The sequence below is a fragment of the Macaca mulatta genome, chromosome 4, assembly GCF_049350105.2.
Source record: "Macaca mulatta isolate MMU2019108-1 chromosome 4, T2T-MMU8v2.0, whole genome shotgun sequence".
Classification (NCBI taxonomy): domain Eukaryota; kingdom Metazoa; phylum Chordata; class Mammalia; order Primates; family Cercopithecidae; genus Macaca; species Macaca mulatta.
In genome coordinates this window covers 40740743-40764643 of record NC_133409.1, presented here as the reverse complement: position 1 = coordinate 40764643, position 23901 = coordinate 40740743, and the positions used below count along the sequence as shown (strand labels likewise).

The window sequence follows — 23901 nt, the reverse complement described above, 5'->3', positions numbered from 1 at the left end:
AGCCAGGTGTGGTGGTATACCTGTAATCCCAGCTACTCGGGGTGGTGGGAGTGGTGGTGTGGAGGGGAGCAAAGCTGAGGCAGGAGAATCACTTGAACACAGGAGGTAGAGTTTGCAGTGAGCCAAGATTGAGCCACTGCACTCCAGCCTGGGTGACAGAGTGAGACCCTTTCTAAAACAAAACAAAAAAAAAAAAAAAAAAAAAAGACAGCTACGAAATGACTAATGGCCAGGTAGTGAATGTATACAAGGTGAACAAAGGAGGATTTACATCTCATAGGGGATGAAGTGGGAAGGCAAGAGATTTTATCATGCTACTCAGAACAGTATTCAATTTAAAACTTAAGAATTGTTTATTTTTGGAATTTTTCACTTAATATTTTCAGACTGTGGTTGACCACAGATAACTGAAACCACAAAAACTAAAACTGCAAATAAGGAAGTACTACTGTATACATTTCCCTTTAAGCATTTTAAAAACTTGTGGGATGATAAGTTGTGTTTTCATTTTCATTTAGTTCAAAGTATTTAAAATTTTATCTTGAGATTTCTTCTTTGACCTATGTGTTACTTAGAAGTGTGTTGTTTAATCTCTAAGTATGTGGGGATTTTCCAACTACCTGTTTTTGATTTCTAGTTTAATTTTATTACAGTCTGAGAGAAGACATTGACTGTATGATTCCTGTTCCTTCAAATTTGTTATGATAAGTGTTTTTTGACCCAGAATGTGTTCTATATTGGTGAATGTTCCATGTAAGCTTGGAGGAATGTGTATTCTGCTGTTGTTAGATGAAGCAGTCAATAAATATCCATTATAACCAGTTGATTGATGGTGCTGTTGAGTTCAACTCTGTTGTTACTAATCTTCTTGCCTACTGGACCTGTCCATTTCTAATAGAGGGGTGTGTTAAAATCTCCAATAATAATACTGGATTTAACTATTACTCCTTGCACTTGTATCAGTTTTTGCTTACATATTTTGACACTCTGTTGTTATGTGCACATATTAGACTGTTCTAACACACTGATAAAGACAGACCTGAGAGTGGGCAATTTACAAAAGAAAGAGGTTTAATGGACTTACAGTTCCACATGGCTGAGGAAGCCTCACAATAACGGTAGAAGGCAAGGAGGAGCAAGTCACATCTTACATGGATGGCAGCAGGCAAAAAGAGAAAGCTTGTGCAGGGAAACTCCCCTTATAATACCGTCAGATCTGGTGAGACTTGTTCGCTATCATGAAAACAGCATGGGGAAGACCTGCCCCCATGATTCAATTACCTCCCACTGGGTCCCTCTCAAACATGTGGGAATTCAAGATGAGATTTGGGTGGGGACACAGAGCCAAACCACATCATTCCACCCTTAGCCCCTCCCAAATCTCATGTGCTTACATTTGAAAACCAATAATGCCTTCCCAACAGTCCCCCAAAGTCTTAATTCACTTCAGTATTAACTCAGAAGTCCACAGTCCAGTGTCTCATCTGAGACAAGACAAGTCCCTTCTACCTATGAGCCTGTAAAATCAAAAGCATGTTAGTCACTTTCTAGATACAAGGGAGGTATAAGCATTGTGTAAATACAGCCATTCCAAATGGGAGAAATAGGACAAAACAAAGGGGCTACAGGTCCCATGCAAGTCCAAAATCCAGCGGGGTGGTCAAATCTTAGAGCTCCAAAATGATCTCCTTTGACTCCATATCTCACATCTAGGTCACACTGATGCAAGAAGTAGGTTCCCATGGTCTTGGGCAGCTCTGCCCCTGTGGCTTTGCAGGGTATATCCTCCCAGCTGTTTTCATGGGCTGGTGTTGAGTGTCTGTAGTTTTTTCAGACACATGGTGCAAGCCGTTGGTGGATCTACCATTCTGGGGTCTGGACAGTAGCCCTCTTCTCACAGCTACAGTAGGTGGTGCCCAACTAAGGACTCTGTGTGGGGGCTTCAACCCCACATTTCCCTTCCTCACTGCCCTAGCACAGGTTCTCTATGAGAGCCCCGCTCATGGAGCTACAATTCAAGATGAGATTTGGGTGGGGCCACAATCAAATCATGTCGTGATGTTAAGAGAAACCCCCACCCCCTATCTAGAATTCTGTACCTTGTGAAATTATTTTTCAAAAGTGAAGAATTAAAAAAAAGAAAATGTGAAAGAGAAATAAAGACTTTCTCAGCAAACAAAAATGGAGTGAATTTGTCGCTAGGAGTGCCTTGAAAAAACATTAAGAGAAGTTCTTCAGACAGAAGAAAATAATATAGTTCAGAAACTCTCATCTATATAAAGAGAAACAGAGCATCAAGAAGAAATAAGTGGAAGTAAAATGCAAACTTTTATTTTTTCTTATTCTTAATTGATCTAACAGTAGTTTGTTTTAAAAAATCTGTATTTTTTATGTATGCTTATGTGGGTACATATGTTTAAATATAGATATATTTAAGCTTATGATACTTATACATGCTTTTAAGTATAAGTAAAATAAATGACAACAATAATATAAGGTATGGCAGAGAGAAGTTTGGAATATTTTATTACAAAGTACTGGTAATAATATGAAGTGGTAATGTGTTATTTGAAATTGGACTTGGATTAGTTGTAAATGTGTATTACAAACTAAGAGAATCACTTTTAAAAGTACAAAAAGAAGTATAACTGTTATGCTAAGAAAGGACAGAAAATGAAATCATATAAAATGCTCATTTAAAACCACAAAAGGCAGAAACAGAATAGAAGACAAAATAAGAACAAGGTAAATGAACAGAAAACATTAACAAATATGGTAGATATGAGTCCAGATCCATTGACAATCATTTTAAAACTCAGTGGCCTAAATACACTGATTGAAATACGTATCTCAAAGTGGATCAAAAAAGAAGGCCAAACTATCATTGTCTACAAAAAGCTCATCTTAAATATAAAGACACATATAGATTAAAAGAAAATGAGTGAAGATAATTATGCTAACACTAATCAAAAGAAAGCAGGAGTAGCTATGTAACTTCATACAGAGCAGATTTCAGAACAAGGAAAGTTATCAGGGATAAAGAGGGACATAACAAAATGATAAAAGGGTCAATACTCCATAAAGTCATGACAATCCTTAATGCACTGATATAGTTTGACTGTGTCTCAACCCAAATCTCTTCTTGAATTCCCATGTGTTGTGGGAGGGATCTAGTGGGAGGTAATTGAATCATGGGGGCAGGTCTTTCCTGTGCTGCTCCCATGATACTGAGTAAGTCTCACAAGATCTGATGGTATTATAAGGGGAGTTTCCCTGCACAACCTCTCTCTTTTGTCTGCTGCCATCCATGTAAGAGGTGACTTGCTCCTCCTTGCCTTCCACCATGATTGTGAGGCTTCCCCAGCCACATGGAACTGTAAGTTCATTAAATCTCTTTCTTTTGTAAATTGCCCAGTCTTGGGTATGTCTTTATCAGCAGCATGAGAACAGACTAATACAGCAAATTGGTACCAGTAGAGTGGGATGCTCCTGAAAAAATACGCAAAAATGTGGAAGTGACTTTGGAATTGGGTAACAGACAGAAGTTGGAATAGTTTGGAGGACTGCCAATGCAATAGGAAAGAAAATCCCATTTTCAGAGGAGAAATTCAAGCCAGCTGCAAAAATTTGCATGAGTAACAAGGAGTCAGATGTTAATCAACAAGACAATGGGGAAAATGTCTCCAGGGCATGTCAGAGACCTTTGCAGCAGCCCCTCCCATCATAGGTCCAGAGGTTTAGGAGGAAAAAATGGTTTTGTGGGTGGAACCCAGGGCCCCTCTTCTGTGTGCATACTAGGGACTTAGTGTCCTGTGTCCCAGCCATTCCATGGCTGAAAGGGGTCAAGGTATGACTCAGGCCATGGCTTCAGAGGATGAAAGCCCCAGGCCTTGGCAGCTTCCACATAGTGTTGAGTCTGCAGGTGCACAGAAGTCAAGAATTGAGGTTTGGGAACCTCTGGTTAGATTTTAGAGGATGTATGGAAACTCCTGGATGTCCAGTAAGAAGTTTGTGCAGGGATGAGCCCTCATGAAGAACCTCTGCTAGGGAAGTGCAGAAGGAAAATGTGGGGTTGAAGCCCCCACACAAAGTTTCCACTGGGGCACTGCTTAGGGAAACTGTGAGAAGAGGGCCACTTCTCCAGACCCCAGAATGGTAGGTCAACTGACAGCTTGCACAATGTGCCTGGAGAAGCCACAGACACTCAACACCAGCCCGTGAAAGCAGCTGGGAGGGAGCCTGTACCCTGTAGAGCCAGGGGGCAGAGCTTCCAAAGACCATGGGAACCCACATCTTGCATCAGTCTGAACTGGATGTGAGACATGAAGTCAAAGGAGATCATTTTGGAGCTTTACAATTTGACTGCCCTGTTGGATTTCAGACTTGCATGGGGCCTTTAACCCCTTCATTTTGGCCCATTTCTTCTATTTGGAATAGATGTATCTACCAAATGCCTGTACCTTCATTGTATCTAGGAAGTAACAAACTTACTTTTGATTTTACAGGCTTGTAAGTGGAAGGGACTTGCCTTGTGTCAGATGAGACTTTTGAGTTAATGCTGAAATGAGTTAAGACTTCAGGGGACCATTGAGAAGGCATAATTGGTTTTGAAATGTGAGAAATGAGATTTGGGATAAGCCAAGGGTTGAATTATACGATTTGGCTGTGTCCCCACCCAAATCTCATATCTTCAATTGTAGCTCTCGTAATTCCTCATGTGTCATAGGAGGGACCCCATAGGAGGTAATTAAATCATGGGGACAGTTTTCCCCATACTGTTTTCATGGTAGCATGGTAGTGAGTAAGTCTCACAAGATCTGATAGTTTTATAAGGGGAAATCCATTTCACTTGGTTCTCATTTTCTCTTCTGTGCCACCATGTAAGACATGACTTTTGCCTCCCACCATCATTGTGAGGCCTCCCCAGCCATGTGGAATGTGAGTCAATTAAACCTGTTTTTCTTTATAAATTAACTAGTCTTGGGTGTCTCTTTATCAGCAGCATGAAAATGGACTAATACACACCATAAATAACTTACTCTACTCTCTTCATGCTTGCATGCATTCCTGAAGAAAATTGGATGTAATTCTTACTTTTGATTCTCTAGAGGTAAGGTGTTTTTTTCCTATGACTTCTTTCAGGAAGTTGTTTTTGATTTGGTTTGGGTTTTGTTTTGTTTTGGTTTGGTTTGGTTTTTTGCATTTATCCTGCTTGGTGTTCTCTCCACTTCCTGGATCTGTGGTTTGATATCTGTCATGAATTTGGGGAAAATTGCGTCCTTATTGCTTTAATTATTGCTTTTGCTTGCTCTTTCTTCTCCTGATATTTCCATTACATGTATTCACATCTTTTGTAGTTTTATCACATTTCTTAGATATTTCATTTCATTGTTTTTAGTATTTTACTCTTTGCTTTTCAGTTTTGAAAGTTTCTACTGATATATCCTTAAGCTCAGAGATTTTTTTTTCTCAGCTGTCTCCAGTCCACTAATGAGCTCACCAAAGTCATTCTTCATTTCTGTCACAGGGTTATTTATCTCTAGCATTTCTTTTTTTAGTATTTATTTTTTTTCCCTCTTAGAATTTCCATCACTCTGCTTACATTATGCATCCATTCTTCCATGTTCTCTATTTTGTCCAGTAGAGCCCTTAACACATCAATCATAATTTTTTAGAATTCCTAATCTGGTAACTGCAACATTCCTGCTATATCCAACTCTGGGTCTGATGCTTACTTTTTTCAAACTGTACATTTTTGCCTCTAAGTATGCTTTATAATTTCTTTGTTGAAAGGTGGGCATGGACTGGGTAAAAGGAACTGTAGTAAATAGGCCTTTAGTGAGGTAGGACAGTGTGGGTAGGATAGATTTCTTTAGTACTGTGATGAGCACTCAGTGTTTTAGTGAGCCTGTGCCTCTGGACTCTGACCTTTGTATGTGCTTCTCACTTATCTCCCCTTTTAGGTGGAAGAGGATGGCTAGAGTGGGGTAGAGTTGAATATTTCCTTTCTTCAGTCAGCTGGGCTCTGAAAACTCCAATAGGTTAGGCTCTGGTAAAAATAGTTTCTCCTGAGGGCAGGCCTTGTTAAGAAGAATGGCATGCTCTGGTATACTTTTAAATGATTGCTTTTCCCCCTTCCCCTGCCATAAGCATGAGAGGATTTTTCTTCAATATCTACTGTGAGAATAGGGTCAATCTCTTAATGGTAAACTCGTGAAAGTGTGGGGGTTCCCATATGACTGGGTTCCCCTGGAGTTTTAACTCTTAGATTTCTCCACATTAAGGCTCTAAGAATTTGTCGATTAGAATTTAGGTTTATATAGCCCAACACTGGTTCCTGTGGAGGTTTCTGCTTGTGGGTTTCTTCTCCTTTAAGTTGTGATTCTCTGTATTCAGTCTCTCTAATTTTTAGGACAGTAGTTTGTCCTGTGACCTCACTTCTCTGATAGATCTGAGACAAGTTTTTATTTTCCAGGCCCTTTTCAGCTTTTTGTCTGTTGTTAGGATAAAGTAATGACTTCCAAACCCTTACATGTTACAATGGAAACCAGAGTTTTTAGTCCAGGTTTTTAAAGCAGAAGTAGGTCATTGATTATAAGCCTTCCTTCTTTTTAAACATAAGCATGTAAAGCTATAACTTTCCACATAAGCACTTTTTTAGCTGCATCTCACACATTTATAATGTTTTCTATTATCAATCAGTTCAAAAAATTTTCTAATCCCCAACATAATTTCTCACTTGACACATGGGTTATTCAAAAGAATGCTGCTGAATTTCTAAATATTGGGGATTTTCTACTTAAATTTGTTACCAATTTCCACTTTAATACTGTTGTGGTCACAAAATATACTATGTATCACTTCAATCTTTGATATTTGTTGAGATGTGTTTTATGATGCAGCATATGTTGATCTTTATGAATGTTCCATAAGTACTTGAAATAATTTATATCTGCCTTTGTTAATTAGATCAACTTGGTTAATAATGCTGTTCAAATCTTCTGTATATTTACTGATTATATTGTCTACTTAGGCAAAGCGATGCTAACATCACTATGTCAGTCAGGGTTCTCCAAAGAAACAGACACAATAGAAGATATACATATCTATGTATTAAGACAATTATTTAAGGAATTAGCTCCTGTGATTTTAGGAGCTGTCAAGTCTGAAATCAATAGGATACGTAAGCAGGCTGAAAACTCAGGTGTTAGTGCTTCAATCTTGAGGCAAAATATCTTCTGTTCCAAGAAACTTGTATTTGCTCTAGGGTTTTCAACTGATTAGGCGAACCCACATCCACATTATCATGTAATATCCTTTAGTTACAGTCAACTGAATGTAGATCTAACCACATGTACAACGTATCTTCAAAGCAACACCTAGATTGATGTTTGATTAAATAACTGGGCACTGTAGCTTACTCAAGTTGACATATAAACCAAATCACCACACTAGCTAAATGAGAATTTGCCTATTTCTCCTTTTGTCCTGTCACCTTTTGTTTAATGCTCTGTCATTAGGTGCACAATTAAGACCTTTATATTTTCTTGATGAATTAATCCATTTATCATTATGAAACATACTTCCCTATCTCTGGTAATAATCTTTGTCTTGACATCTCCTTTGACTAATATTTATATAACCACACCAGCTTTCTTATACTTCATTTTTTCATGGTATTTTTCCCCAACTTATTGCTTTCAATCTGACTGTGTCATTTTATTTAAATATGTTTCTTTTCTTTTCTTTTTTTTTCCCCAAGACGGAGTCTCGCTCTGTCGCCCAGGTTGGAGTGCAATGGCGTGATCTCGGTTCACTGCAACCTCTGCCTCCCGGGTTCAAGCGATTCTTCTGCCTCAACCTCCCGAGTAGCTGGAACTACAGGTGCGCACCACCATGTGCTAATTTTTTTATTTTTCATAGAGATGGGGTTTCACTATGTTGGCCAGGCTGGTCTCAAACTCCTGACCTCGTGATCCGCCTGCCTCAGCCTCCCAAAGTGCTGGGATTACAGGTGTGAGCCACTGAGCCGGGCCTTAAATATGTTTCTTATAAAGAGCATATAGATAGGTCTTTCTTTTTTCCTATCTGATAATCACTTTTTTGGGGATGAGTGCTTAGTTCATTTATATTCAGCGTAATTATTAGTGTGATTGGGTTACAACCTACCATTGATTTTTTTATTTGTGACATTTGTCTCATTTCATCCCTTTTTTCTTGTCTTATTTTGGGTTAATAAAGTAGTGTTTAGTATTTAATTTAATCTCATCCGTTGAATTTTTAGATATGCTTCTTTGTTTTTTACAGATTGCTCAGTATAGAATATATGCCTTTAAGTTTATCCCAATCTACATTAAAATGATATTATATTACTTCACAAACAATGTAAGAACCTGGTAAATATATAATTCTAGGTGTCTATGCTTCTGGTCCTTGTGCTCTTATTTTCCTATATTTTACTTCCACATATGCTGTAGCTCAATACATTGTTATTATTTTTATCTTAAAAAGTCAATTTTTTTAAGAAGTTAAAATTTATAGGTACATATGTATTAAAAATAAAGATGCTACAGTAGTCTTTAATCTTTGCTGTTTCTAGTACTCTTCATGCTTCATTTAGGTTCCAACTGGTATATTTCTTCAGCCTGAAAACCTCTTCATGGCATTTTGTGTAGTACAAAGCTACCAAAGACTAGTGCTCTCAGCTTTTGTCTACTGGAAATGTTTTTATTTTTTAGGATATTTTTATTGGACATAGAATTCTACGTTGACTTTGTCTTTCTTTCAGTACTGTAAAGGCATCATTTCACGGTCTTCTGGCCTGCAAAGCTGGCCATCATTTAGATCATTGTTTCCCCATGCGAGGTTTCTTTTCCCTCTAAGATTTGTTTTTTGTTGTTGGTTTTCAGCAGTTTGAATATGATTTGTCTAGATGTGGTCACCTTTGTATTTGTCCTGCTTGGTGTGTGCATGAGTAGTAGGCAGAATTCTTCTAAGAAATGTGTTGCACAATCCTAATACTTAAACACAAGATAATATGGAAGATTTTTCTGGTGCAGACACTTTACAAATATGGGTTTATTTTACTAGAAGGCAAAAAACTCTTATGCTCAATAGACTTTGGGAGAACCTCAGGCTTCTTCTGTCTTAAATCATGGCGGTGGGCAACTTCTGGAAAACAAATTGTCATTTTGCAAAGCACAAGAACAAACTTTAAAAATGTGTCAATCTCTTGGATTATGGTCAGGAAAATCTCAGGTCAGACAAGTAATTTAAAGTAATTTAAGGTAAATACAGTTGACCTTTGAACTACATGGGTCCATATTTATACATGGATTGTTTTCCATCTCTGCCATCCCTGAGATGGCAAGACCAATCCCTTCTCTTATTGCTCCTCCTCAGTCTACCCAGTTTGAAGATGATGAGAATGAAGACCTTTATTATGAGCCACTTCCACTCAGTGGAGAGTAAATATCTTTTCTCTTTCTTGTGATTTTCTTAATAACATTTTCTTTGCTCTAGCTTACTTTATTATAAAAATACAGTACCTAATACATATAACATATAAAATATGTGTTAATAAATCATTTATATTATCAGTAGGCTTCTAGTCAACAGTAGGTTATTAGTAATTAAGTTTTGGGAGAGTCAAAACTTGTACTTGAATTTTCAACTGTGCCAGTGATCAGTACCTCTACCCTCTCTGTTATTCAAGGGTTAACTGTAATTTGCAGATCTGACACTCTTGTTGGGATTTTGTTTGTTTAGGTTGTCACATGTTCATATCTTGGAGCTAGAAAGAACAAAGCATTATATTTCTAATGACTTGGTTGGTGTTCTAGTCAAAGTACCCAACAACTGGTGTAGTCATGCCCGGTCATCAGCAGAGAGTTGGCCATGGGCAGCAGTAAGGTACAGGAGTCTGGATCTGTAATCTGTGGAAAGAAAGGGAAGACTAAATGAAGACAGAGAAGACCTTAAAATCCATGCCTTTTTCTACCTCTGATTTTGGATTCCTCTCTGATAAATACCTACCCTGTTTTTCTAAAATAGAGTTAAGAGAGGGGAAAAAAAATCATGGATCACATCAGGAATTTAATTTTTAATAATCATACTTTAAATAATTATTGATCAAATCTTACCTTTTTTTGAGATCACTAGTCAGTCTAAAGGATTTCAAGCTGACATAACAATATTCCTTAATTTTGCCAGAACTGCTAATTAATAGTAATAATATAAAGTCTTGGTATGGATCCAGTCTCGAAGGATTGAAGCCAAAGTGAACATCCTGTGGACTCTAGATGAACAGCTCATTTACATCTAGTGCTCCGATTGAATTTGAATAGTTGTTCTTCCATCTCAGGAGAAAAGAGCTACATTCATGTCTATGTTGGCTTATATCCAAACAAAAATAAATAAATATTAACTTTGGCATACGCATGTATTAAAATTACATATTTAAGTATTTTTCTTTGTGGGAAACACTGATTTCAAAATGTCTTTTTCTAAATAATAGTAAGAAAAATAAAACTATAAAATGATCTGTGTATGATCTTTGTACATTTTAAAATTATGTCCTCCAATATTTAATAGCACTGAAATACTCAACAGCTGCAGTGCTAATCTCGTTAATATTTTTATTTGGTCTTATAAATAAATGGGAAGATTTTTTTCATGCTAATAAAGTCACAGACTATTAGTATAATTTATAATTTCATGTTGTTATTTTGCTGTATATCAAAATGTATTTAATCACATAAAACTTACAACATACATGAGATGGTAGACTAGGCAACATTTTTAAAAAAGGTATTTCGAAGCTACACAATTTTGCTTATAGTAAAAAGTTCAACTAATAAAAATACCCTAAAATTAGAAATTCAGATTTCTTTTATGTAATGAGTATAGTGATTTTATTCCTAAACTTGAGAGCGATAGCATGAAAGAAGCAAATTAGTCAATTTAATAATTCATTTACTCATTTGTCCCACCAACTGTTTTTATTGTGTGTTAATGCTGGAGATAGGTGGTAAACACAACAAATGCAATCCCTGCCTTTCAAGAGCAATCAGAGCTGCTTCAGGGATAGACAATAACCAACAAACTGTGCAATTGGAATTGTGGTAAGTGAAATTAGGCAGAAATACACAGAACTAAGGAAATTCTTGCTTCTCTGAGGAAATGACATTTCAACTCAGATCTGAAGGATGAGTAAGAGTGAGATGAAAGGAGTGGGAGGTCTATAAGCAGAGGGAAGACAGCATGAGGGAGCCTCTTAAAAGAGGGGATTGATAAGTATTCATGGATGGAATACAGTAAGGGAAGGCAGAAGTTAGAGAAGAGGTTTGTGAGGTTAGCAGGGGAGGATCATACACATCATTGTATATCCTATTAAGGATGTTGGTCTTCATCTTAAGAGCAATGTGCTGGTAGTTATTGAGAAGTTTTAAGCAGGGAGAAATGTGATAAGATTTTGCATTTTAGAAAGTCAACCAACTGGCAACAAAGTAGAGAATGGCTTGGACTGGTTTCATAATAGATAAGACCAGTTAAGAGACTCTTCTGGAAATTCAGCCCTAAAAAAGGGAATAGTTTGATTTGGAGTGGTGGGGATATAGAATAAGATTCAATGTTGTGACATTTAGTAAACAGAATCAACAGGAATTAGAGACCGATTAAACATAGAATGGAAGGTACAATTAAGGGAAATGAGTAAAGAATGATGTCCATGATGTCCCAGTTGCTGGGGTGTGGACATTGGTGCCATTTGCTGAGGGGAACAACACTGGAAGTGGCTCACAATTTTCTTTTTTGCATGGTTGCAGAGGGAGTAGAGACACAATTGAGAATTAAGTTTAGGCATTCTGAGTTTGATGTGCCTATGAAATGATCAAGAGGAGATGGTGAGTCAGCAATTTTAAATCCAGAACCAACAGGAGACATAAATTTGAAAGCGTTAGATAACTGAAGCCATGAGTGTAGGTGAGATTGTCTCAACAAGTTTTCTCAACAGAAGTTCTACAGAATCCTAGTGGGCTGCTAAATGTCTCGAGAGCTTCCATGTGGAATACTGATTGAAGAAATATTAAACATCAGATTTTGTCCTACTGTACATAGGACAATATTTATTTAGATACATCCATTCTCAGATACTGATGCCAGGTGAGGGAGGCCTTGGATATCTGTTGAGTACTATGCTACACAAAGGTGAGGAAGGTAGGAAAATGATGTCCAACTTCTCCCTCCAAGTTACCTTTCCCACCTCCCTTTTTACACAGCCTACTGACAAGGAAGCAAATAAGCTCTACAGGTGTAACAGACAATCAGCGGGACCTTTTCACCTTAAAGAAGATACTTATACACACCAAGACTGAGGTGATCCCTGCTGCTTGCTGTAATAAATGCTGAACGTGAATTCGGTAAGTTAAAAATAGACCATATTAATCCCAGCACTTTGGGAGGCCGAGGCGGGTGGATCACGAGGTCAGGAGATCGAGACTATCCTGGCTAACATGGTGAAACCCCGTCTCTACTAAAAATACAAAAAAAAAACTAGCCGGGCGTGGTGGCGGGCGCCTGTAGTCCCAGCTACTTGGGAGGCTGAGGCGGGAGAATGGCGTGAACCCGGGAGGCGGAGCTTGCAGTGAGCCGAGATCACGCCACTGCACTCCAGCCTGGGAGACACAGCGAGACTCCGTCTCAAAAAAAAAAAAAAAAAAAAAAAAAAAAAAATTGACCATATTGTAGGTTTTGCATTTCTTGAGATTTTCTCAGTTATTGTACCTTTCTGTTTTTATTTTTTTGTTGTTGTTGTTGTTATGGTTTTTTGTTTGTTTGTTTCAGTTTTTTGAGATGGAATCTGGCCCTGTCACCCAGGCTGGAGTATAATGGCATGATCTCAGCTCACTGCAACCTCCCGCTCCCAGGTTCAAGCAATTCTCCTGCCTCAGCCTCCAGAGTAGCTGGGATTACAGGCGCGTGCCACCACTCCCAGCTAATTTTTGTGTTTTTAGTAGAGAGAGGGTTTCACCATGTTGGCCAGGCTGGTCTCGATCTCCTGACCTCGTGATCTGCCTGCGTCGGCCTCCCAAAGTGCTAGGATTACAGGCGTGAGCCACCGTGCCCTGCTGTACCTTTCTGTTTTATATTTTATCTGCGTTTGTGTTCCACAAATATATCTGAACATTGGGTTGATGATTTCTGAAGATGAAGTATGAGATAGAAAAGAAAAATTCTAGGCTTAGGCTTCTGGACAGTTTTGATAAGGTTGGATAAGGAAATAAAATCTTTTGAGTCAATTCACTGCCCCAGTGCAGAGAATCCAAAAGGAAGTTCACCTTTACAATGAAAGCTACTTAACAATGAGTTTTATATCCCAGTTGATCTATTCTATTGTGCACAGTCAATACCAAACAACTAAAAATGCAGCAATAACTAGCAAAATTGAAAAGACATTTAACTATAAATTATAGTCATTTAACAAATAAAGATGCTGATTTTTTAAACAATAATTTGAAACTCAAACAAAATAAATATTTTGTTTTTAAAAAAAGTCACACTCAAGGAAAAGACTCTGAAAGCAAATTATTTTGGAGTTATCCAAAGCATGAAGTATAGTCTAGGAAAGGAAAAGTTGCATAGTTGATGAGAACTTAATAATGATAGCAGGTAAAGTCATAATTAGGAAAATGCTAGAATGAGATTCCATACAAAAAACTGAAAAAGTCATGCTCTCAACCAGCATAGTATGTTGACATATTGATGGCATGCCACATGATGCTGAAGGTATTTTGTATAATACGTTGAAAAATTACCGCTTCTTTGTTCATTTTGATGAATAAACAAATTTCACCAATAAACATCATGCTGTAGCATTTGTAAGATTTATATTTTTAAGTACTTTTTTTTTCTACTGCAGAATGTTGCCCAAAACAAGTAAAGGAGAAGATACTTTTTCTCTTCATCTTTATATCTGAAAACAGAAAGTCTATTTTGCAAGAATGGCACTGGCATCTGCATTGATGGTACCCCAAGAAAATTCACCTTCACACTGACATCACAAGACACTGACTTCTTTCCAGAGAACTACTGGTGTTGAAAACTCTTAAATACAAAATGAAAAAAAAAAATCTGAGTAACGCTACAAGGATGATTACTATTAAACACAGATCAGTTCACTGAAGATGGCTTGAAGATGGTATGAGAATCTTGAAGGAGGCCACCTAACAAACCTTCTTCTACATCCAGTGGGTTGGCAGAGGAAGAGTTCTCAACAGGGTGTTTGAGCTGGAAGGGAGCACTTCCAAGAAATTAGTAGGTCAGATTTTGCTAGAGGCTTTCAAGATAAAGAGTGGCCGCAGAAACTAGGCTATTTAGCAGCCGTTTTCCATCACCTTATCCAGACAAACAAGTCTTTGTATAGCCCAGAATTTTTTTTTTATTTCAAATGACAGGATTCTTGAATTTAAAGAAATTGAATCTTTAGGAAAAAGCAAGTCACAGAAGGAAATTGTGAAATGTTTCACAATGCTGTTTGGGCTTGAAATTGAAGGAGGATATGAGCGTATTGAAAACCATCCAGAGAACTGCAGAGCCACACTGAGTGTACTTTTCCCTTCAGTCCAAGTGTCTGACTTGGTGAGGGATGCTTTCTCTAGATTTTCTCCTTACATGAGAACTTGATTTTCAGAGCAGAGGAAGAACTCTGAGCTTCTGAAGTCTGATTATTCACTACAAATGACGATAAGAGTTCTGCCCCTATATGAGTTCTGGGTTTCTATGAAGACAGAGTATCCTGCCATTTACAGTGAAGCAGTGAATATTTTGCTGTGGTTTTCAACTTTTTTGATTTATGAGCAACGTTTTCTTATTTAAGAAACACCAAAAACAAGGACAGAAATTGCCTGATCATCGTCGAAAATGAAGTAGTTGAATGCTTACTTCTTATATTTGACCTAGAATTGAGTATTATTGCAGCAAAAACCAAGCACAAGTTTCAAATTACATGTGTAAATTTCATTCTTTCCTTTTGGTTCGAATAATACTTTTAAGCATATTTAGGCCTATAAAAGAGATTGGGAAACCAACACACATCTGCATATTAATTTTGTAACTTCTAGGTCTATATTTGAGCCTCATCATGTCACTCACAAAGAAAATGATTTGTTAAAGCTTTAAATCAAAGACTTTGACTTTTATATATGTCCTAAGCTGCATTTTTATTTACACTGCTTTGACTTACTATTTTAAGAGGTTTACTATTCAGCATTCACAATAAATCTTTGTGTTGTAAATAATATTAATTAAATTCAGCTGACAAATTTAATTAAATCTATCAAGTTTACCTTTAAAAAAGTAAATCTCAGTTGCAGTACATTGAGCTCCATAAAGACAATGCCAGGGCAAGTGAAAACCAGATGGGCACTGGGTGATTGTGGATAATTCTGTGCCTCACTGACGAAAAATAACTAAACTTGGGCAAAGGACAGCCTGAGAAGCCAAGAGGCAAAACATCTGCACAGTATTCTTTGTGAAAATTTGCTGGGAGGAGCAGAAGAAGCAGCACCCAAATGTTCAGTCCATTTCTCAGAGTTTTCTAAGAAGTGCCCAGAGGGGTGGAAGACCATGTCTGCCAAGAAGAAAGAAAAATTTGAAGACACGGCAAAGGTAGACAATGCTCATTACAAAAGAGAAATGAAACCCATGTCCTTCCTAAAGAGGAAAGAAAAAAGAAGTTCAAAGATGCCAACGCACCCAAGAGGCCTCCTTCAGCCTCATTCTTTTCTGAGTATCACCCAAAAATTGAAAGAGAACATCCCAGCCTATCCATTTTTGCAAAGAAACTGGGAAAGACATGGAATGACATTGCTGCAGATGACAGGCAGCCTTATAAAAAGAAAGATGCAAAGCTGAAGGAAAAATACCAAAAGAATATTGCTGCATACTGATCTAAAGGAAAGACTGATGTAGCCAAAAAAAAAAGGTGGGGTGGGGAGAGGGAGTAAGAACAAGAAGGAAGAGGAAGAAGATGAAGATGAGGAGGAGGAAAAAGATGAAGAAGATGAAGATGAAGAAGAGGAAGAAGAAGAAGGAGGAGGAAGAGGAGAAGGAGGAGGAGGAGATAATGACAATGTTATTAAGTTGGGTCTAGTGCAGTGTTTTTCTTGTCTTACAAGCATTTAACTCCCCTGTACACAACTGACTCTTTTTAAAGAAACAAATTGAAATGTGAGGCTATATAAAATTTGTTTTTAAATTGTACAGTGTCTTTTTTGTTATCGTCAACACACTATCCAATGTGTCTTTAGATAGCCCTGTCCAGGTAGTATTTTCAATAGCCACTAACCTTACCTGGCACAGTATGGGGGTTGTAAATTGGCATGGAAATTTAAACAGGTTCTTATTGGTGCACTGCACAAATTAGTTATACGTGGAGATGGTAGTTCTTTCATCTTCAGTTGTCTCTGATGCAGTTTATACAAAATAATTGTTGTTTTGATAACTGAATACAACTCTATAATTGTAAAAAAAAAAAAAAAAAAAAAAACAGAGTTGCAGCCATGTTGTTGACATTTTGAATGCTTCTAAGTAAATACAATTTAAAAATTATTTTGGCTTGAGCCAGTTATTTATTAACAGAAATGTATTATGTTAACCCATGAGTTTTAAGAATTAATGAAAATAAAGGAATTACATTTTTAAAAGACAAGCTAAGCTTATTGCCTTTCTTTTTTCAAGAAAGGTTAGCTAAAAAGTCATCTTTAGTTGTAAATAGGGAAAAAGCACCCTTGCTATTCACCGTGTACCACATACCAGACCGTGTTAGCATTTTTTATAGTAGGATTTATGGGTTTGGGAGGTTTTTTGGTAGTTTTTTTTTTTTAATGGACTCTTGCTCTGTCACCCAAGCTGGAGTGTGGTGGCACAGTCATAGCTCACTGCAGCCCCTAAATTCCTGGGCTTAAGTGACCCTCTGCCTTAGCCTCCTGAGTAGTCGGGACTGTAAGCAAGTTCTACCATATCTGTCTAATTGTTTTTTCTTTTGTAGAGACAAGGTCTCACTATATTGACCAGGCTGGTTTTCAACTCCTGGCCTCAAATGATCCTCCTTTCTCAGCCTCCTAAAGTGTTGGGATTACACACTAATTACATAGTAGACATTTGTAATAAGAATTTTAAGTCTATTTGGATAAGGTTTAAACAATCCAGAAGAAATTTTAATTAAAAAAAAGAAAAACAAAAGTTTGCCCTACTCATACTATTGACTTACATTCAAGTTGATATCCTTAGTGGGAGGAGAATCACACAAAATGAGTGGGCTGATAACATTAGCCAAAATAAACATATCCATAGAAAACTATCATTCTATCTCCAAAAGAGTATTAATAGTATTTTTAGTTTATTATGTCTGCAACTTACTGATCATGCTGATATACTGGAAGTTATAGCAATAATTTTTTGTCAAGGATTTTTTTTTTTTGTTTGAGGCAGAGTCTTGCTCTGTTGCCCAGGCTGGAGTGCAGTGGCACCATCTCGGCTCACTGCAAGTTCTGCCTCCCGAGTTCATGCCATTCTCCTGCCTCAGCTTCCTGAGTAGCTAGGACTACAGGCACCTGCCACCACGCCCGGCTAATTTTTTGTATTTTTAGTGGAGATGGGGTTTCACCGTGTTAGCCAGGATGGTCTCGATCTCCTGACCTCGTGATCTGCCCACTAGTGCTGGGATTACAGGCATGAGCCAATGCGCCCGGCCTTGTCAAGGATTTTTTAAGACCCAAAAACTACTGAGAAATCTTGGTCTAAGGAGAAGAAAAGAGAGCCAAAGACTGAAGCTTAAAGAAGTCCAGCGTTTCAGATCAGATGAAGGAGCACTGGTAAATGAAGAAGGAGAAGCAGCAACTGAAGAGGCAGTAGAAAATCCAAAAGGATCTAGTATCATGGAAACCAAGTCAGTGGAGGATCTACTGGAGTGGCATGGTCAGCTTTGTTGTGCTTTGAAAAGAGGGTAAATGATAAGAAACTTAAAGTTTGTGAATTTAGCTTCAGGGAGATGATTGATAACTTTGGTTTAGCCCTTTCAGAGGAAGATTAATTAATGAATGAGAGCTAAGGAAATGGAGCTGTTGAGTAAAGACAAGTGTTGCCTTGCTGTGCTGCTGCTTATGCACAGGTAAAGACAGAGAGGATTAGGGTGGTAACAGGAGGGGAAAATAGGATAAAGAGATGTTTGTAAATTAAAAAACTTCTATATGTTTAAATGTTGATGAGGAAAATCCAGTAGAAAGAGAGGAGAAGATATAGAAGAGAAAGTGGGTAATAAAAACAGGATAAGAAAGAAATGGGCTTCTGATATTGGTGAGAGGATTGGCCCAATGGCAAGAAGTGTCACCTCCACAATGGGAGGAGGAAACAGTGGGCACAGAGGCAGGTAGGCTTGTAGTGAGGAAGGTACTTTAAGTTTAGCCTGCTCAGAATCCCATCATTTTAGTTGTTAATTCTGTGCTCTCCATTACATTACAATTCCTTGAATGTAAACTAAAACAAGAGGGTTTAAAATAACAGTATTTTGCATATTCATGTCTTCTTGCTTTCCTTTTTTATGCCCTTCCACTACCTTGCCTGTGCTCCCCTTTCCCCCATGGGACCAAGAACAAGGAGCTCTCTTAAGCTTATTGAGTAGAGTTAATAATTCAAAACCCTTTGTGGTCTTGTATAATGGTGAACATTTTTGCCAGGAATTATACCATAATTGGGCTTTGAATAAGAACAGAGTCCATATGCCACTACTCTTTTCAGGCATTAAATCAAACAGAACGGGGGAAAAAACTCTGAATTCAAGCACATAACATGTCACCCCTCCTACATCATGTCAGTGTACATTGTGAATGCTATGAAATTTAGGAGGTTTCTGGTAAGGAAAATTATTTGTGCTTTTGAAAGAGAGTAGGTAGAAATACGGGAAGTTAAACGTTAATTAATTCTTCCAAGCAGGAACAAAACTGGGCTACTGTTCAACTTCTCACTTCAGTTTTGATTCTAAATTAGCTTTAAAAATCACAACAAAGTGGACAAATGAGTAATTCTTGATGATACGGCACAAGGATGAAGAAATCATTTATTACTTTGGATGCTTCATACAGAAAACAAACTCTTCTAAATGAAACCTTGTATCAGGGAAATAATTTCATTATATTGAAATATTTTCATTGTATATTTCATTATACAGAAATATTTCTGACCTATAGAATTTTAGATTTCCATGGGCACAAAATTTGTAATTAAGTATAAAAATTTTTAGAGGCATTCTTTTTTTATACACCTAAAACCTTATATTATATTGAAAGCTCTTTAAAGGGGAACTTGTTTTTGAATAAGTTGAACTGTATCGAATTTCTGACTTTTGAGCTAAAAAGGATAGAATAGCCACAGTGGCATGGGGTTCAATTTAATACTAGAACCATGTGGCACATGATAGGCCCTTGATACATTATTTTAAAATGAACAAATAAACCTGAGAACTCAGGCATGTATTCTAGTCTATCTGGAAAACGCATTCTAGAAAAGGACATCAATAGCAAGCCAACTTCAGATATTCGACAAAACAGCACATGGTTGCAAATTAACTACTATACAAACACAAAAACTTATAATTATCAAATGAGTTCTTGACAGTTTTTGATAGTGTCAACAAAACTCAACTGTGGAGAGTCTAAAATTTACTCAGGTGGTATTCTAGAAATGCCAGCCTTGTAGAGGTCAATGAAACATCAGCCAAAGGGGGAAACAAATCCACGCTGAAGGATGTAGGTCCAATTACTGAAAGTAACTTTTTTTCCCAATTTCATTTTCATTTATTAGGAAAACATGAGAAAAAGTTCATAAACTCTGAAAATAAACAAAATACAACTTTTTGCAATTATGTTGAATTTCAACTTGAATGTTATCATAAACCTGGACATTTTTAGGTTGAGCACACTTAATACAAGTTGCAATTTTCAAGTAATTTTGAAATTCAGACATTAAGACTAGTGGCCAATCTAAATTTCAGAGCATTACAATGCCTACAAACACACACAGCCCACTCCTTATCATAACCTCCTATTTTATTTTTTACAGCACTTATCATTTAAAACAAATATTTATTTAATAAATAGGTGAATCTATTCATTTTGTAATTATATATTGAGCCCCTATCCTGTAAAAACAATTATATTTTGTTTCTTAGTCATAAATTTTTTTTAACAGATGATAGCTCTAATTCAGGATGCAGGAAATCTTCTTTTTCTTTTTATCTCACTAATGAAAACATAAACTGTTCTTTGTGATAAAAGTCAGTTACATTAGTCATGTATTTTAATAAAGCCATCATAAATTACTAACTTTTAATAAAAAATTTTAAAAAGCCATGTGTGCCCATTTTTGCAAGCAATTCAATAATAAACACAGCTGTTGCACTGAGACGCCTCAGTAACTGCTCTAATTAGTCATTTTTGAATCTGTGCTCCCGTAATATATTTCTGGCACTGTGTGCTAAACATTGTACGTGGCACATCTCACTGAATTCTCACAAAAATCCTTTGTGATAGGAGTTAATGTTGTCACCATTCCTTTACATAAGGAAACTGAATCTCAGAAAGATTAAGTAACTCTCCCAGGGTGACATGACTAGCAGGAAATAAAACTGTAATTCATATCCACACCTCATCCAAATCCCCTGCCTTTAATTTCTATGCTATATGGTCTCTCACTTGGGAATAAGAACTTCTTCCTTTTTCAAACACTTAATATTGTCTCACCATCACAAGAAGTCATCAGCATCAGGAGAGGTGGCAGGCCATCTTAGGGAGGCCACAGAAACTATGGTCCTCTTCCCATGCCCTACAAGAGATACACGTTTAAATAATTTAAATATTGAAGGCTCACTCTACTTCTTAAAATATGCAGCTTTAAACCGTGTTTAAGAACTTCAAAGGTATACCCAAGTTCACAGCCCCCGTTTACAAGTTATTCTCTCTGCTTCAGAGCCATGATCGACAGCAATTCCCTTTCACTGGAATGATTACACCCTTCCCTCCACTCAAAGCATAACTTTACGCTTTTTCTCTTGGACTCTCTTCAAGACTCTCCTTCTCAATGAAATGATTCCTGAATGACCTTAACTGACCCCAGGGCAAAAAAAAAAAAAAAAAAGTGTTTGCTTATTTCCACCAAAGGCTCCCCATGCTCCGGAAGAGCTGGGTGTATCTTTGTTTCTCTCCCCTGCATAAGTCAGTATCAGTGCTGTCTACCTTATTACACTGGTGCTCCAAAAGGAAAGATTCTACAGTGAGTGTGTTCTCAGTAGTTATGACTTAAATCCAGACTAAAATGCTACAGATGATTGTGTCATTCTGCTGAAAAGCAAAGTTCTGTTCACAAGGTCACCAAATCCTTTCCCGCTTTAGGTGTTTGCTATTACTGGCTGCCCCGCAGTCCTGTGCCACCTCCCAGACCAGGAAGCACATGCTGTTTCCTATCCCTCCTGCTACTTTGCAGGAAATGCTTGGCTTTGAGTAATCAGGGATGCATTGGCTGGAAATGCTAGTGGTGGAGACAGAGGGGAGGCTGACACCAAATCCAGACAGTGTAAGGACTTTTCCCCAGCCAGGTGTTTGGCTTTCTACATTTCCTCCTGCTGTTCTGCCTCTAAGTCCTCTCTACACATAAATAGTCATCTAGTCCAGTTAGATGTGAAGTCTAAATACTAATATCACTAGTAAAATACCCTGAATCATCATATTAAAATGATTATTTGGTCCCAAATGCTGTTTACAATTTCATTCTAAATTGTTACTATCCACCTAAATCAGGAGGCATTTTGTAACTATCAAACAGCAAGAATGTTTCCACGGTTCCCTTAGGAAAAACAACATAAAATTCCAACTCACTTTAATTCTATATCCACCAACAGCAAACAAACTATTCATGGGAAGAAAACAAATTGATTTTGAGTCACAGAGGAAAGAGTAAGATAAAATTGCTAATATTTATTGTGTGTTTATTACTAGGTCAGTTCAGATTCTCCAAGAAGCAGGCACCAAGACAGAATGAGATGTGAAAGAAATACACTCAGAGAAATGCTCTTTAAGGATAAAGACGCCAAGGAGCAAGAGGAACTCTAAAAGCCTCCAGATCATGTTGCTGTTTTCAATAGTTCTTTATTTAGAACTCAATGAAATTGCCTAAGTTTTAACAATTATAATATTTTATTTCTGATTAATCAGAAAATAGTTTGCCATAAAAATTGGTCATTTCTGATATTAGCACATAAATTTGTTTTTATTGTAATTTCAAAACTAATGTCAAGACTGAGCAAATCATAGGATGGAAGCAACTGTGAGTGCCTGGGACCCTCAAGATCATCAAATTCAGCTTTCCCCACAGAGATGGCCTTTCAACTTTTGCCTGAACATTATCCTTGTGAGGGAAATCATTTCATCGCAAAGCAATCCAGTTTATTACTGGAACACTGCAATTATTTGAAGGTTTGTCTTTTTCATTTCTTTTTATGTAGCCTTTAGGGAAAATCTTCCTACAGCCTTCCACCTAGAGCTATGAGAGGGGATACTGGAAGAAAGTTATTGGGAGCCCCCTTCTTCTCTGACCTGAGCTAATGAACCCTAATTCATCTCCTGATTTCTTCTATAAAACTGTTTCTGGAATAATAACCACCTCAGTCAACCTCCTCCAGATCGCCTATAAATTTTTTAGTATCCTTCAAAATATATGGCAACCATAACTTGATTGTCCAGCCAAATGAAGCGACTACACTGAATACAGTAGGATAATCTAGTCTCTGTATTTCTCCTAATGAATTAGATTTTTGGCATCATGTGCCACAGCATTGCTTCATATGAATTGGTACTTAAAAGAAAACTTGATGCCATAGAACTATAAAATTAAATCCAGGAAGAACCTCAAAGACAATCTTCTTCCAACATCCTCTTTCTCAGATAAGGAAATTAAGATTTTAAAAGATCTTGTGCCAAAAGTCAAACAGTTAACTTGTGGCAGTTGAGATTAAATTTTAAAACTCCTAATGCAATGTTTTGTTTTGTTTTATTTTCCTGCAAAGTGTGATTGAGCCTGTTCTCCCTACCCATCATCCACTTGTTTCTTAAGCTAAGTGCAAAATTTTACATTTATCCCTTTGTATATGTAATTTAGACTTTGTGAGCTCTCTGAATCACCAACCATAGGAGTCTTTTTAATGATTAGGTGAAGAGAATTCGAAAGTGGGCTAGTAAAATACCCTGAATCATCATTTTAAAATGATTTTCTGGTCCCAAATGCTGTTTAGTCTCACTTTTCTCCCAAGGGCAGCCCCTGTGTTCTGCTCTGTCTGGTCCCATTCCTTTGCCTTGCCTACTTTCTTGGTCTTGATAGCAAAACATCTGGATCTATTGGATAACACTGCTCACCAACACTGATTATCTTTGTCTTTACCCAAGGCAAGTGTGCCACCTTATAACGGACTTTGCACTGGAAACAATGACTTACACCCTACTCGAGAGGCTGAAGTGGGAAGATCATTTGAGCCCAGGGGTTCAAGACTGCAATGAGCTAAACTCATTCCACTGCACTCCAGCCTGGGTGACACAGTGAGATCCCTTATAACAATAATAAATAAATAATAAAGGAGTTTGCTTCTGTTGATCTCTGAGTCTTTAAATATGTTTCCCACCTACTCATTCTCCTTAGTTGAGACCTTAGCAAGTGTTCTGACTAAACAGCTTATCCTAGCAATGGTTGATCATGTCATTTTACTAGCTCACTTTACCTCCCCAGAGGGCAGATCCTCATTCCCCAATAGGTTTTGGTGCCATTAATTCATAGGTTTATCTCCACCTATTCATGTCCATC

At 37.4% G+C, this 23901-nt stretch overlaps 2 long non-coding RNA genes across 3 annotated transcripts in view; one reads left to right on the top strand and one right to left on the bottom strand.

Annotated features, from left to right (window-relative positions):
• Nucleotides 1-4663: 4663 nt before the first annotated feature.
• LOC106998140 (uncharacterized) overlaps nucleotides 4664-23901 on the bottom strand; it is an 88785-nt gene continuing 69547 nt past the window's right edge. For both annotated transcript variants that reach the window (XR_001444481.3, XR_013416996.1), the window contains exons 2-3: nucleotides 20796-20877; nucleotides 4664-9935 (exon numbers count right to left, since the gene is read on the bottom strand). This is a non-coding gene — a long non-coding RNA (uncharacterized LOC106998140). The remainder of the gene's footprint in view (nucleotides 9936-20795; nucleotides 20878-23901) is intronic.
• On the top strand, nucleotides 17814-23694 carry LOC144340717 (uncharacterized). The gene is made up of 3 exons (XR_013416997.1): nucleotides 17814-18004; nucleotides 22047-22523; nucleotides 23425-23694. It is a non-coding gene; the product is annotated as an uncharacterized LOC144340717 (long non-coding RNA).